This window comes from Lynx canadensis, chromosome B1 (assembly GCF_007474595.2).
Source record: "Lynx canadensis isolate LIC74 chromosome B1, mLynCan4.pri.v2, whole genome shotgun sequence".
In the NCBI taxonomy this organism is placed as follows: domain Eukaryota; kingdom Metazoa; phylum Chordata; class Mammalia; order Carnivora; family Felidae; genus Lynx; species Lynx canadensis.
The window spans coordinates 152374717-152391828 of record NC_044306.2 but is presented as its reverse complement, the minus strand read 5'-3'; positions in this window follow the sequence as shown (position 1 = coordinate 152391828).

Genomic DNA, 17112 nt, shown 5'->3' with positions numbered 1-17112 from the left:
AATATTGAGCATTTGCTGAAACACTGCATTCTTGTAGAAAACAAAATAAGAAGCTTGTTGAGAGAACAATGAGGTGGGGTTTCTAGAATAGATCATTTATAGCTGCTGATTAAACATAGGGAGGGGTTTATGTAAATTCTTAGAGACAAGGATGTGGAACCAGGAGTTCACAGAAATTGAAAGGTAAAAGAAGGTGATAGAAGATCCTGTGAGCAAATAGGAGAATGATTTGAATTCACAGGAAGTGCTAGCAGGGGCTTTCTTCTATTCTGGTTCTTAATATGAGAATCATGGCAGATCAATTCTGACTGAAAGGCCACAAAGAGTAGACAGCCATGCAAACACCACTTATAGAAACCTAGATACAAGCATGCTTCCTTAGCTGCCCACATATGTATATGGAAAAATACATATTGAAATATTGAAATAGCAAAATCATCACATTTCAGGTAAAGAAAAAAAAACACCCTCAAAAAAAGTCTTTTGATTTTAACATCTATATAGATTTACAGTGTTTGATTAAGAAAAGCATTTAATGTTAAAGGGATCAATCCAACAAGAAGATAGAACATTTGTAAATATTTATGCATCCAACATAAAGCACTTAATATATAAAGGAAATATTAACAGACCTAAAGGGAGAAATAGACAGCAATACAATAATAGTAGGGGACCATAACACCCCACTTACATCAATGCATAGATCATTTAAACAGATAATTAATTAAGGAAATATCAGCCTTAGGTGACACATTAGACCAGACTGACCAACAGATATTTGCAGAACATTTCATCCAAAGCAGCTGAATACACATTCTTTTCAATTGCACATGAAACATTTTCCAAGGTAGATAATATACTAGGTCACAAAAGAAGTTTTAATAAATTAAAAAATGATTGAAATAATATCAAGTCTTTTATCTGACTACAGAGTTATATAACTAGAAATTATTTCCATGAAGAAAACTAGAAAATTTACAAATATGTGAAGATTAATCAACAGGCTACTGAATGGGACAAAGAAGAAAACAAAAAAAAATAAATTTAAAAATGCCTTGAAATAAATGAAAATGGGAATGTAACATACCAAAATGTATGGGATGCATCAAAAATAGTTCTAAGAGGAAAGTTCATAGTGACAAATGCCTACTTCAAGAAACAAACAAACAAAAAAATCTAAAATAAACAACCTAACTTTAAAGAAAATATAGGCCAATATCCCTGAAGAACATAGATGTAAAACTCAAAGTTAGTTAGAAAGACAGAAATAATAAAGATTAGAGCAGAAATAAATAAAATAGAGACTAAAACAACAATGGAAAAGATCACTGAAACTAAGAGCATGTTCTTTGAAAAGAAGAACAAAGTGGACTAACCTTTAGCTAGACTCATCCAGAAAAGAATAAAAAAAGAGAGGACTTCAATAAATAAAAATATAAAAATAGAAATGGAGAAAAAGATATTGCAACTGATACCATAGAAATACAAGGGATCATAAGAGACAGTTACAAGAAATTATATACTAACAAATTGGACAACCTATGAAAATTGATAAATTTCTAGAAACATGTAACCTGTCAGACTGAATCATGATGAAATAGAAAACTGAACAGACCAATTACTAGTAAGGAGATTGAATCAGTAAACCTCCCAACCAATAAAAGTCCAGGACCAGATGGCATCACTGGTGAGTTCTACCAAACATTCAAAGAAAACAAAATATGCTGAATAGCTAAAGCAGTATTGAGATAGAAGAACAAATCTGGAGGCAAGACAATCCCTGATTTCAAACTAAATTACAAAGCTACGGTAATTAAAACAGTATGTTATTAGCATTGAAACACACATGTAAGTCAATAGAACAGAATAAAGATCCCAGAAATAAATATATGTATATATGGTCAATTAAATTACAAAAAAAAGGAGCCAAGAAGATACAATGGGGAAAGGAGGTAATACCTAAAATATATAAAGAACTCATATAACTCAATAGCAAAAAAGGCCCCAAGTGATCTGATGAAAAAATGGGCAGAAGATCTGAATAAACATGTTTCCAAAGAAGACATACAGATGGTAAAGAGACACATGAAAAAATGTCCTATGTCATTTATCATCAGGGGAATTCAAATCAAAACCACAAAAGATATGGATTACCATAAAAATGGTTAGAATGGTTATTATCAAAAAGACTAGAAATGAGTGTTGGTGATGATGTGGAGAAATGGAACAATTGTGCATTGCTGGTGGGAATGTAAATTGGTGCAGCTACAATATGGAGGTTCCTCACAAATTTGAAAATAGAACTACTATATGATGCACTAATTCCATTTGTGGTAGTTATCCAAGGAAAATCAAATCACTAATTTGAAAGTATATATAAGCCCCCATATTCATTGTGGCATTATTTACAGTAGCTAAAATATGGAAACAATCTAAGGGTCTATTGATGGATGAATGAATAAAAAAAGACATAAAAAAGAATAAAATCTTGCTATTTGTAACAACATGGGTAGACCTTGAGGCATTATGCTAAGTGAAACAAGGCAGACAGGGAAGGGCAAATACTATATGATTTCTCTTATATGTGGAATGAGTGTGTTTGTGTGTATATATATATATATATATATATATATACATATGTATGTGTGTGTGTATATATATATGATACAGATTATGTATATACACTTATATATATGTCGTATATATATGTGTGTATATATATATATATAAGTGTATATATATATATACATATGTATATGTGTGTATATATATGATACATATGTGGGATATTAATCCCATTTTTTAATGAATACAGATACATATATATATATCTGAGGAGTAGAAAAAATGGGTAATCTGTTTTTGTATGGTTTACATTTAAGAAAAAGGGAAATAAAAGGAGCACCTGGGTAACTCAGTGGATTAAGCTCCTGACTCTTGATATCAGCACAGGTTATAATCTCATGGTTCATGAGTTTAAGCCACATGGTGGGCTTTGTGCTGATAGCACAGAGCCTACTTGGGATTCTCTCTCTCTCTCTCTCTCTCTCTCTCTCTCTCTCTCTCTCTCAAAATAAATGAACTTTAAAAAATACTATAAGAAAAGTAAGACAACTTCTGAGCAATTAGGGGCATCTTTCATTAAAAAAAATTGAGGTTAAAGCCACTGTTACTAACTATATAGAAAGAATCCATTCATACTTAAATTCTTTCTAAGGCAGTCATAAGAATTCTAGAAAACAAAGTGTTTAGATATCATTAAGACTACATATTCTAAATTTGTAGAACTTTCACAGATTTCTATGACAGGACCCAACACTTCTAAACTATTGGAATATCAAGGAATTCTGTACAAATGAGACAAAAATTCTCTATATTCCAAAGATTCGGTGTTAATTTAATACACAGAGATTGAATTTAGTCACAGCTTGAGTGACAGAGTTCAGAATGTGACCTGAGTATTAAAAAGCTTGACCTTCATTCTGTAGGCTGTAGACAGCCACAGAATATTACAACTGGGTGGATAACAGGATCAGACTTACATTTTTGAAAGATCCCTCAGTGAACAGTGTCAAAGAAGAATAGGAGGTGGCAAGACTACAGACTAGAGCACAATTCAGTGCAATGAATCCATTAAGAGATTGTTCCATTGAAAGAATGGGATCTTGAGATAAGATGCAAATTATCAGGATAGAATAACTTGAGAAGTGTAAGAAAATATTAAAAAGGTAAAATCAATGAGCGTTTCAAAGGGAAGATTCATCAGTTAGATTTGAGAAGGAAATGTATTTGGTACCAACAGATAAGAAAGCAGGACTATTTTGGAATGTTTCAATTAGGGAATATAGGTGCAGATTAAGTACCATGGGTTGGAACCTGATGAGGTAACTGAAGTAAAATGGTTGAAGCATTTTACCATTCGGGCTAAAAAAAAAAAAAATTAAAAAATAGAAGACAAGAAAAAGCAAAAGTGGTAAGGAATTTTGACCGAAGGGGAAGTTCTATAACTGGAGGTATCTAAGAAGTTAAAAAAAAGTTGTTGATTCAGAGTAGAGAGTATTTGGAAAGACTGAAAAAAGGGTTACAAACTCAGGTGTTAACAGTGGCCATTCTGATAATATAAAGTAGGCCTTTGCTTATTTTAAGAGAAATAATGTGCTTATATCCACAAAGAAATATGTATATTTCTTTATTCCCATTTATATTTATTCATATTTACATTTATTTATATATTTATTTTTATCCATATATTTCTTTCCTATTTACATTTATTCATATTTTCATATGTATATGGGAAGTAGAAATGCAAGCATAGTTTTTCTGACCTCTGTGAGAGGATATAAGCAAGAGTAGTGGGGACCATGGTGAGCTGCTCAGGGAATGACATATCTAAAAGAAAATGGAAGCACTTAAATCCAGCCTGCTTTCATCATGGAGAAGTTACCTCAGCGGGAATGGAGAGTAGGAACTCTACATCCAGATGAGCTGTATGGATGCCTGTCTGTGCCCTTATCAAGACAGCAACCTCTAGCAAATCACTGAACCACTTTGTGTCAGTTTCATTGTCTGTAAAATGGAGTTAATAATGTGTCCTACTTATAGTGCTTTGATCACTGTTAAATTTTTCAATTCACTGTAAGCACTTAGAAATGAACCAGGTGCCTAGTGGGCCCTCATTAAACAAATACACAGTTGTTTTGGTAAGTGAATTTTTCTTGTGAACCAAAACTGAAGTACTGGGAGTAGTTACTTAGAACTTTGCATTAGGAAGGTTTGGATACTAACTCAAAAGACCCAAGAAGGGATTTAAGAACAGCATATAAAATTCCAGAAGTTGGAATTTTATGAGTATAATATAGTTCAGAATATGGTCATTTGCTTGACTTGTTGAAGTTAATTATAGGTAACATTCCAAGGAATTTCAGAACTACATTTTGTCTTCTATATGGAAGTAGAAGTTGGTCATGATCATAGGCTATCTTGTGTGTGCATGTGAGTGCACGTGTGTGTGTGTGTGTGTGTGCGCGCACACATGTAGTCCCTTATATTGCAGAATGCATTTTTAAAAAATCAAAGACAAAATAAATAGTTCAAGTTTCCAGTAAAAGGCAAATTAACTTTAAAAACATATTGTTTGAGGGGCACCTGGTTGGCTCAGTCAGTTAAGCATCTGACTCTTTATTTCAGCTCAGGTCATGATATCACAGTTTGTGAGGTTGATCCTTGCTATCAGCATGGAGACTGCTTGGGATTCTCTCTCTCCTTCTCTCTCTCTGCCTCTCCCTCTCTATCTTTCTCTCTCAAAATAAATACATAAACTTAAAAAAATAATAATTGAATTGTTATTTTTTTTAATTTTTATTTTTATTTATTTTTAGGAGAGAGAGAGAGCATGAGTAAGTGGGGAAGGGGCAGAAAAAGAGGGAGACAGAGAATCTGAAGTGGGCTCTGTGCTGACAGCAGAGTGTCCGATGTGGGGCTCGAACTTCGAACCTCAAGATCATGAGCTGAGCCAAAGTCAGACACTTAACTGACTGAGCCACCTCAATTGAAGGAAATGACTAAAGAAAAGGCTGGCTGATGTTTAAGAAAATCACTATAACCATCAGTTACTGGTGTCAATTGACAACATATAATGGTTTACTGCTGTCATTATCCATGCCTACAGATAATTTATTTTGTATTTTTGAATAAAAAGACATTTGTACATCCCTGATAACTGAAAAAAAAAAGAATTGTTAGGTTGTTTATTAAATGGGAATTAGAATTTCTTTTTTTTTTTCAGATTATAAACTTAAACTCAAGAGAAAAAAATCAGAAATACCTCAACTGTATCTGAAAGAAAAATTTCACATATACGGTAGAAACAATGACTTCTTGATATCAAACTGGTTGAGATTGCTGTTGAAACTGAGAAAGCAGGAAAACCTAGTTTGGTTTTCATCTTGCTTATATATGCACTGCTCAACAATGATGACCAGCGATTATCATATTGTTAATGATCTTCAGAAAGAATCAGCCTATCCAGGCAGTAAACTATTTGACAACCATATTACAGAAATGCTGGAACAAGCAAGTTATGTAATTCAGCAGGAGATTAGCTAAGACTTAGCATTATAGGCTGAGTTGAAGAAGACTCATGATTGTTCAGTTTATTTGAAATAGTTTTCATTTTCCCTGTATATTAATTCCATTTTTTAATGAATTCCAGTAGCTGCCAAGTATAATGTTTTAATATTTCAATTACAACTTCCCGGAATCAAAAGTAATGTACAAAGTTATTTTAATCTTCTCAAATCAATACGATTACCTTTTAATTGAATATTTTAGTTTGTTGAGCTAATATGTATTTTAAAGTATGTATTTTTCTCTTGCAAAATGGTTGAAGCATTATAGGGATTTTGAAGCTTAGTGTTCTGTGTTCCATTAACTGGCCATATTTAGTGAAGTGCTGAGTAATGGAATACCTTTTTTTTTTTTTTTTTTTTTTTTTTTTTTTAGTTAAATATGCAATTGCTACTGGAGACTAGCTACTTTCAAAGCGATAATATAATCACTGCTATTTTGGTTTGATTTCCATGTAATCTGAATTTTAATACAGAAAGTAAGAAAGCTTGTTAGCTTATAATAGGAAATACTATTTTGAGGCATTTTTTTCTCATTAAATTAAATTTAAGAATGTACCTTTTGAATTTTTTTTTTTTTGTAGATGAAATTCATTATCTTAACTCGGCTTCCCAAAAACTAGTCTCTTCAGAAATTTGCAATTGTTTATTAAATTTAATTAAAGGCAAAGCTTTCCACTAGTCTGTACAACTGAATAATACTAAAGCAGCATGAATATACCAGAAAAGTCTAAATATAAAAATAAAATTTCTATCATAAAAACCTCTGAAATATCGTGAAACTACATATTGTTTTATATTATTTGTGTGATAGAGTATTGTCCTGAGCTCTTCTCTGTGTGTTTCAAAATGCTAGAATGAAAACCTCATTTCTATTATGGAAGTACTTACCAAGGTATCAAGCAAGTGCATATTTTTTAAAGGTAAACTTTTCCACAAAACAAGTATGTTTTCCATGCAGCTAAGGCATCAGATGGGAACTGCAGTACCAAGCATGAATTACTTAGTTGCCAAATAATGATTCGTAGATTGTGATGTTGCCAAATTCTGGCTACCATATTGAGAAAATCAAGACAAAAAGCTGGGATTGCTTTATTTTCGAGAGTGCTGGCAGAGAAAACGCAGTTGCCATCTGATAGACATTTGTTCATGACTACCAATTTTCATGAAACTTGTTCATGACACACTCTCATGGGTAACAAAAATACTGAGTATTACTTTGTTAAAGAGGAAAGGATACATATATATATGATAGATATGCATGTATAATATACATATATCATGTATATCTATCATATATATGTATATATCATATATATTTGTTATGCATGTGTATATACATGTGTGCATGTACATATTTACATATATATTCATATATATGAATATATATATGAGATTTTTTTCTGAATAAATTGATGAGTGAACCTACATATTTCTATGGTTAGGGATTAGGAAACAGTCCACAAACTTTGGGATGGGTTTGCCAGCCACCCAGTCTCTAGTTAGCACTTCAGTGTCCCATACGTATCTGGTTAATATGAATATTAGTGTAAAATGACTTCATTTGGGCCTGGAGATACTAATTATGCAGGCTGTAGGCTGTAATCATCTTTCTTTCTTTCTTTCTTTCTTTCTTTCTTTCTTTCTTTCTTTTCTTTTTTTTTTCAGAGTTGACATCTTATCTCAGATAATGCTTTCAAATTCAGAATGAATTTTGGGCTTTTCATTAACTGCTCTTCTAAAGCATTATTTTAAGCACTCCATTACATTTCACTGAATATCTGAAATAAGATTCATTTAAGTAACGTTTTACCTTTAGAATTTAGATTGTTCTGCTTTCCTACAATCATAAATAATACACAATGAATCAATGAACCAATATCATGGAAGGTTTCTTCAGAATACATTTTTGGAAGCGTAACTACTGATCATAATGTAAGTTTATCTAATGTTCTTGATACATGTTGTTCTGTTTCTTTATCTTTTTTAAATTGTTTTTTACATTTCTTTTAAGTTTTTACTTAAATTCTAATTAGTTAGCATATCATGTAATATTAGTTTCAGGTGTAGAATTTAATGATTCATCACTTACATGCAAACCCAGTCCTCATCACAAGTGCCCTCCTCAATACCCATCACCCATCTAGCCCATCCCCTGCCCACCTCCCTCCATCAACCCTCAGTTAGTCCTCTATAGTTAAGAATCACTTATGGTTTGCCTTTGTTTTTCCCCTATGTTCATCTGCTTTCTTTGAATAGTAAAAATTTATAATCTGACACATAGTATATCAGAGTGACTCTTACTATATCCACACTGATCCTGGACTGTTTTGTTTATGTGTGTGTGTGTGTGTGTGTGTGTGTGTGTGTGTGTACTGTCAATGTATAAATTAAAAATTTCATCTCCTTTGTGACTAAAACTGATGTAACCATTTTAATATCACTGGTTTTTGGCATTTCTGTTCACACAGTTTTAGTTATTCCCTTCTTTATTTATTTTTTTTTTAAATTTTTTTTTCAACATTTATTTATTTTTGGGACAGAGAGAGACAGAGCATGAACGGGGGAGGGGCAGAGAGAGAGGGAGACACAGAATCGGAAACAGGCTCCAGGCTGTGAGCCATCAGCCCAGAGCCCGACGCGGGGCTCGAACTCACGAACCGCGAGATCGTGACCTGGCTGAAGTCGGACGCTTAACCGACTGCGCCACCCAGGCGCCTCTTCCCTTCTTTATTTTTGATTAGGTGGTAGAAACTATTTTTTAAAGATGTTAATAATTTGCATGACATGTGTTTTATGTCTTTTTTTCCATTTGCTTTTACTTTGAATTTTATATAGAAGTTTACTATTTTATCTAATCAAATGTATAAAAATTTTCTTTTATTCTACATTTACCTTTTATTTAAAAATATATCTAAATTATATTTTAAAGTATTTTTATGCTTAATTTTCATCTTTAACATATTCAGAATTTAATTTTATATGTGGTATGAAATAAGCATTAATTTTAATTTATTTTTTTCCAAAGAGTTAACTATTTTCTTACAGGTATTTTAACCTTCTTGATATGAAGCCCCTGGTTATTACTTATCATATTGTATATATTATATAATATTTGTATTAATATTTATATATAATACATGTTACAAATACATGTCATATATATACATACATATGTATATATATCATACCAGATGTACACACACACACACACACACACACACAAACACATGCATGAGTTATTTTGGAGCCTCTACCTTGTTCCATTTCTGTTTATTAATGCTTCAGAATAACAGTGATTCAAATATTTTAGACTTACAATGCTCTTTAATCTTTGATAATGCTAATGTATCCTTTTATTCCTTATATGCTTAAAACTTAAAATCTCTTTGTCAATGTCTGTTTGCCCATCCTTGTGCTTCAATTTCTTTGGAATTTTTATTGTGGCTTTGTAAAACTTTAAGAACATTGGTGGAAACTAATATCTCAATAGTGTTTGATACATGCATGCACAATGCAGTGCTTATATTTATTAAAATTATTTTTATGATTTTTTAACAGTTTGAAGTTTTGAATTTATATTAAATTAAATTTCTATTTCTCATTTAGTTCTTAATTGTGTTGGCAATGTCAGCATCCATACCACTTGCCTGCTCCAAGTTCATGAAGATTATTTTTATTTATATTATAACCAGAGACTTTTAAAACATTTTTAATTCTATTTGTTTTCTAATTAATTATAATTACTTTTTCAATTAGACAATGTATGTGGCATAAAGAGTAATAATTTTCTTCTTTATAATTATAAAGTCATATTTACTATCCTAGGGCTTCTTAATAAGAAAAAGTATGCTAGCCATTCTTTTCTTTCAGAATTAATATTATTAGACAGGGATTATTATTTTAATACTTTATTGGGGACAGTGTTCCACCATTACTTTAAGTCTGTGCACTTAGGATGATGGGCTGCTCTGTTCATTTAAGGTTTAACATGGGACTTGGGCCTGGACAATCATTACATCAAATCTCTCTCACACTGTGAGTGGGTCAAGGATAGCCACATGAACAATGCTTCACTCATCATCTTATGACATTACTTCTATGTCATCTTGTCTGCTTTGGGTTTTGACTCAGAATTGGATATAATTCAATAATAAAACATTGACGTAAAATGTGGCAAGGAGATAATTTTTCTCCATCATAATTCAACATGGGGATATGCAACCTGGAAGCTACTAGGTTAATAATCTAGGCAGTAAAAACTTGCATGAGTCAAATCATTATCCAAAGTGGCCAAAGTATAGAGGATGAGTTTCTCGAACCACAACTGCTTACAGGGAAATTTCTGGAATGAGTGAGTTTTGTCTACATATCTCTGGAATGATTGCATGATGGCATGCATGGAAATCTGTGAGTTCAAATAGACGTTTTTGAATTATTTGTCAGAATATGCTAGGATATGCAGATATAAAGATTTATTCTGCAACCTGCAAGACATCCCTCTTCCATGCAGTGACATAAGGATTCAGGCCAATTCTATCTACAATTTTGCCACCTCAGCCCATTTTCCCTATTCTCTCTTCACTGGCTCACAAATCTCAACTTGAAGTATCACGTGTCATTTCTGCTTACATTTAACTGACTAGAAGTGGTAACATGGTTTATCTGGCTTCTAGGAGGCTGAAAAGTCTGTTTCTTCTAAGCCTAGAAAATGGAAGAGAACAAGGTAAGGGTAAATGGTATTAGTTTCTCTAAGGAATTGATTGTTTACCTGTTTACCTACTCTTGGAGATGAAAGAATAATTCCAGAATTTGTTCTATGTTAAATCCAATGTACTTCCTCTGATTCTTACATAGGAACATCCCACAATTGAAGTCAAGGCTGAAATTTTGCAAATTGATAATAAATATGTAAAAAAGAGAAAATGTATGGAAATAAGAAACACAAACATGCCTGTTTGGGAATTTACTATATTAAAAAAAAAGACATTTCACATCAATAGAGAAAAATTCCCATTTAATATTTCTGAAATGCATTTCATATTACAGAAATGTATAAAATTTATATGAATTGTATTACTTTTTTATTCAGAGAAATAAAAACAGTTATTCAAAAATATAGCTAACATGAACTAATATTATCACTTTAGAAGAATTTCTAATCTAAAATTACATGGGATTTATTCCTGGGTTACAAAGGTGGTTCAATATTCACAAATGAATTAGCAATGATTCATACCATCAATAAGAGAAAGTATAAGAACCATATGATCATTTCAACAGACACAGAAAAAGTACAACATCCATTCATGATAAAAACCTTCAGTAAAGTAGGTTTGGAGGGAACATATCTCAACATAATTAAGGCCAGCTATGAAAAACCCACAGTTAATATCATCCTTGATGGGGAAAAAATGAGGGCTTTCCTTTCAGGTCAGGAACAAAACAAAGATGTCCACTCTTACCACTTTTATTCAACATAGTATTAGAAGTCCCAACCACAGCATTCAGACAACAAAGAGAAATAAAAGGAATCCAGATTGGTAAGGAAGAAGTAAAACTCTCACTATTTGCCGATGACATGATATTATATGTAGAAAACCCAAGAAACTCCCATCAAAAGCTGCTAGAACTGTAAATCAATTCAGTAAAGTCATAGGATACAAAATCAATGTACAAAAATCTGTTGCCTTTCTATACACCAATAATTAAGCAGCAGAAAGAGAAATTAAGAAAACAATCCTATTTATAGTTACACCAAAAATAATAAGATACTTAGAAATAAACCTAACCAAAGAGGTGAAAGACCAGTATTCTGAAAACTATAAAACACTGATGAAAGAAATTGAAGATGGCACAAAGAAATAGAAAGATATTCCCTGCTCATGGACTGGAAGAACAAATATTGTTAAGGTGTCTCTGCTACCCAAAGCAATCTACAGATTCAATGAAATTCTTATCAAAATACCGACAGAATTTTTCACAGAGCTAGAACAAACAATCCTAAAATTTATATGGAACCATAAAAGACCCTGAATAGCCAAAGCCACCTTGAAAAAGAAAAACAAAGCTAGAGGCATCACAATTCCAGACTTCAAGTTATATTACAAGGCAACAGTAATAGAAACAGTAATATACTGGCACAAAAATAGACACATTGATCAATAGAACAGAACAGAAAACCCAGAAATAAACACACAATTATAAGATCAATTAATCCTTGACAAAGAAAGAAAGAATATCCAATGGGAAAAAAGAGACTGTCTTCAACAAATAATGTTGAGAAAACTGGACAACAACCTGCAAAAGAATAAAACTGAACCACTTTCTTACACCATTCACACAAAGAAACTCAAAATGGATTAAAGACCTAAATGTGAGACCTGAAAGCATAAAAATTCTAGTAGAGAACACAGGCGTTCTTTGTTCTTCTAAGTTCTTTGACATCAGCCTTTGTAACTTCTTTCTAGATATGTCTCCTGAGGCAAGGGAAACCAAAACAAAAATACACTATTGGAACTACATCAAAATAAGAAGCTTCTGTACAACAAAGGAAATAACAAAACTAAAAAGCAACCTACAGAATGGGAGAAAAAAATTGTAAATGACATATCTGATAAAGGATTAGTATCCAAAATATACAAAGAACTTATAAAATTCAACACCCCCCACAAAAATAATCCAGTTAAAAAATGGGTAGAAGACATGAATAGAAAGTTTTCCAAAGAAGACTTACAGGTGGCTAACAGTCACATGAAAAGGCACTCAACAACACTCATTATCAGAGAATTACAAATCAAAACTACAAGGAGAGACCAACTAACACCTATCAGAATAGCTAAAATTAACAACACAGGAAACAACAGATGTTGGTGAGGATGCAGGAAAAGGGAAACCCTCTAACACTGTTGGTGGGAATGCAAACTGGTGCAGCCACTCTGGAAAACAGTATGGGCATTCCTCAAAAAGTTAAAAATAGAACTACCTTATGATCCAGCAATTGCACTGCTGGGTATTAATCCAGAGGATACAAAAATACTGATTTGAAGAGACACATGAACCCCAATGTTTATAGCAGCATTGTCAACAATAGACAAATTATGGAAATAACCTGAATGTCCATCGACTGATGAATGGATAAAGAAGATGTGATATATACATATATACAATGGAGCATTACCTGACCATAAAAAAAGAATGAAATCTTGCCATTTGCAATGACATGGATGGAGCTGGAGAATACTATGCTAAGCAAAATAAGCCTGTCAGAGAGAGACAAATACCATATGATTTCACTCATACGTGGATTTAAGAAACAAAATAGATGCATATAGGGGAAAAGAAAAAAGAGGGGCAAACCAGAAAAAAGACTCTTACTGAGAAAAAAACAGAGAGTTACTGGAGGGGATGTGGGTTGGGAATGGGTTAAATGGGTGATGGGTATTAAGAAGGGCACTTGTTGTGATGAGCAATGAGTGTTGTATGTAAGTGATGAATCACTAAATTCTATACCTGGAACTAATAGTACACTATATGTTAACTAACTGGAATTTAAATAAAAACCTGAAAAAGAAAAAAAAAAAAACCTATAAACCTGGGTAACTAGAGTTACTGGGAGGACAGAAGCAGGGAAGGGAACAGAGGCAATATTTAGAGAAAGAATGATCTATCCTACAATCTTTTCTCCCTTATTCCTGAAGTCATCATTGTATCCTGAAATGACAATTTTTGATCAAAGTCTGATTATCTGGTAAACATTCTCTTATATTTTTGAATGCCTATTGTCTTAGCTTGAGCTTCCATAAAAAAATATCATGATTGAGTGGTGTAAACAACACACATTTATTTGTCACAGTTCTGGAGGCTGGAAATTCCACAATCGAGGTACCTGCCAATTCAATTCCTACTAATGATCCTTTTGCTGGCTTGTCAATCAATCCTTGCATTCTCATTGTGTCTTCATATAGTAGAGAGAAAAAAAGAAAGCTCTGGTCTCTCTTTCTCCTCTTACAAGGACACTAATCCCATCATGGAGCCCCACCCTTATGACCTCATCTAAACTTAATTGCCTCCCAAAGAAGCCACCTTCATATACTATTGAATGGCAAGTTAGGGCTTCAACATATAAATTTGAGGCGGGGGGGGGGGGGGGGGGGGGGGGCACACACATTCAGCTCATAACAGCTGCTATATGCACTGTGCAAAAAGAAGAATTGAGCTTGAAGGACAGGTCTGTCTTAAGCCAGAGTTTAAAAATTGCTCTTTGCCTGAATTCTGCTGCATACCTCCTCACCCAATGGTCCCCAGTCCACTATATTATCCACTAATATACCCACTATATTATATACATATTATATATTTATGATATATATTATATCATAAAGGTAAGCAAACTATAGTCTGTGACCCAAGTCTAGCCTGCCACTAGCCTAGGTCCTCTCCTCCCCTTCCCCACAAAAAAGGAGAAAGTACTTATAAAACTCAACTCCTGGGCACCTGGGTGGCTCAGTCAGTTATCATTCGACTTTGGCTCAGGTCATGATCTCACAGTTCGTCATTTCGAGCCTGCATTGGTCTCTGTGCTGACAGCTTGGGGCCTGGGGCCTGCAGCCTGCTTTGGATTCTGTATCTCTCTTTCTCTCTCTCTGTCCCTCCCCCGCTTGCACGCCGTCTCTCTGTCTCTCAAAAATAAATAAACATCAAAAAAAATTAAAACTCACACCCCAAAAACCAAATTATCCAGGTAAAAAATAGGCAGAAGACATGAAGACATTTCTCCAAATAAGACAGACATACAGATGGCCAACAGACATATGAAAGATGCTCATCATCACTTTTCATCAGGAAAATGCAAATAAAAACTACAATGAGATATCACCTCACACCTAACAGGATGTCTAAGATCAACAACACAAAAAACAGCAGGTATTGGTGAGGATGTGGAGAAAAGGAATAAGTTGTGCTCTGTTGGTGACAATGCAAAGTGGTACAGCCACTATGGAAGACAGTATGGTGTTTCCGCAAAAAGTTGAACATAGAACTACCTTATGTTCCAGAAATACTACTGGGTATTTAAACCAATAATACAAGAACACTAATCAAAGGTATATATACACCCCTATGTTTATAGCACTATGATTAACAATGGCCAAGGTATGGAATCAGCCCAAGTGTCCATTGATTGATGACTGGATGAAGAATATTCCAGTGTGTGTGTGCGTGTGTGTGTGTGTGTGTTACATATTATACATGAATGGAATGTTGTTCAGCCATAAAAAGAATGGAATTTTGCCATTCGCAACAATGTGGATAGAACTACAGAGTATAATACTCAGCAAAATAAGTTAGTCAGAGAAAGACAAATGCCATATGATTTCACTCATATGTGGAATTTAAGCAACAAAACAAATGAGCAAAGGGAAATAATAGGAGAGAGAGAGAGAAAGAAAGAAAGAGACCAAGTTCTCTTGACTATAGAGAACAAACTTATGGTTACCAGAGAGGAGGGGAGGTGGGGGGATGAGTTAAATAGGTGATGAGGATTTAGGAGTGCATTTCTGGAGATGAGCACAGGGTGATGTATGGAAATGTTGAATTACTATATTGTACACCTAAAACTAATATAAGTTGGTATGTTAACTAAGTGGAATTAAAGTAAGAACTTAAAACATATATATGCAAAATTAGTTGCAAAACAAATCGGGGGCACCTGGGTGGTTCAGCAAGTTGAGTACTGACTTCAGCTCAGGTATGATCTCACAGCTTGTGATCTCACAGATCACAGCCCTGCATCAGGCTTGCTGCTGTCTGCACAGAGCTTGCTTTGAATCCTCTGTCCCCTCTCTCTCTGCCTGTGCCCTGCTCAAGGTCTCTCTCTCAAAAATGAATAAACAGGGGCACCTGGGTGGCTCAGCCGGTTAAGCGTCCGACTTCAGCTCAGGTCACGATCTCGCGGTCCGTGAGTTCGAGCCCCGCGTCAGGCTCTGGGCTGATGGCTCGGAGCCTGGAGCCTGTCTCTGATTCTGTGTCTCCCTCTCTCTCTGCCCCTCCCCCGTTCATGCTCTGTCTCTCTCTGTCTCAAAAATAAATAAACGTTAAAAAAAAATTAAAAAAAAAATGAATAAACATATATAAAAATATATGTGTACTAAAGCAAGTATGCATGAGTGCATTCACATACTCACACAAACACAAGTATTTCAATAACTCAGACTGTGCAGCATTTTTCTGTACTGGACAATGTGGTTTTCATTGACTACAGATCTAATATACATATATGTTATTTATATACATTATTTTTATATTACATATTTTTATATTGAACATATATTGTATATATATTATTTTATATTGCATATGTACGTCAATACTGAGTTTAGAAAAGTCTTAAAATTAGTGGGCTTTAACTGCTTATTTGGTATTTAGAAGATCATGAAATGAAGCAAGTTTAATTTAATTATTTTCCCATTATTAGAAATGTATAATATCAAAAGTTGTTCAAATAAAATTAAAACAGTAATATGAAGAGAAAGGAGTTGGGGAAAAGCCGACATGCAAAAACAGATTCTACAAAATGAAGGTAGTTAATATGAGCATTTTCAAGGAACATTAAGATGTGATTCTTATATTTCTGTAAAAATGGATTAAGATTTTACTTTGTGTCTGTTACTGCCTAATAGTTCACATTTGTTAACTTTTGTGACTATTAGAAGAGTTTTTAGCTTAGAGATCAAACGCAGATGGACTGAACGCAGGATGCCTAGTTGTCTGATTTTAGGAACTGGTTTTTAGAATGCTGATTATTTCCAAGTGTTTCTCAGTGTGCTCACATATAAATGAGCTCTTGTACAAAAGTTGTAGCTCATTACAGATTCCACATCACAAGATTTAATAAAGTAAAATACATTTTAAATAGTAAGGATTACAGGAAAAAATATTGAAATTATGGAGATAAAGGAAGCCCTTCTTAGAACACTTAAGCCAATAA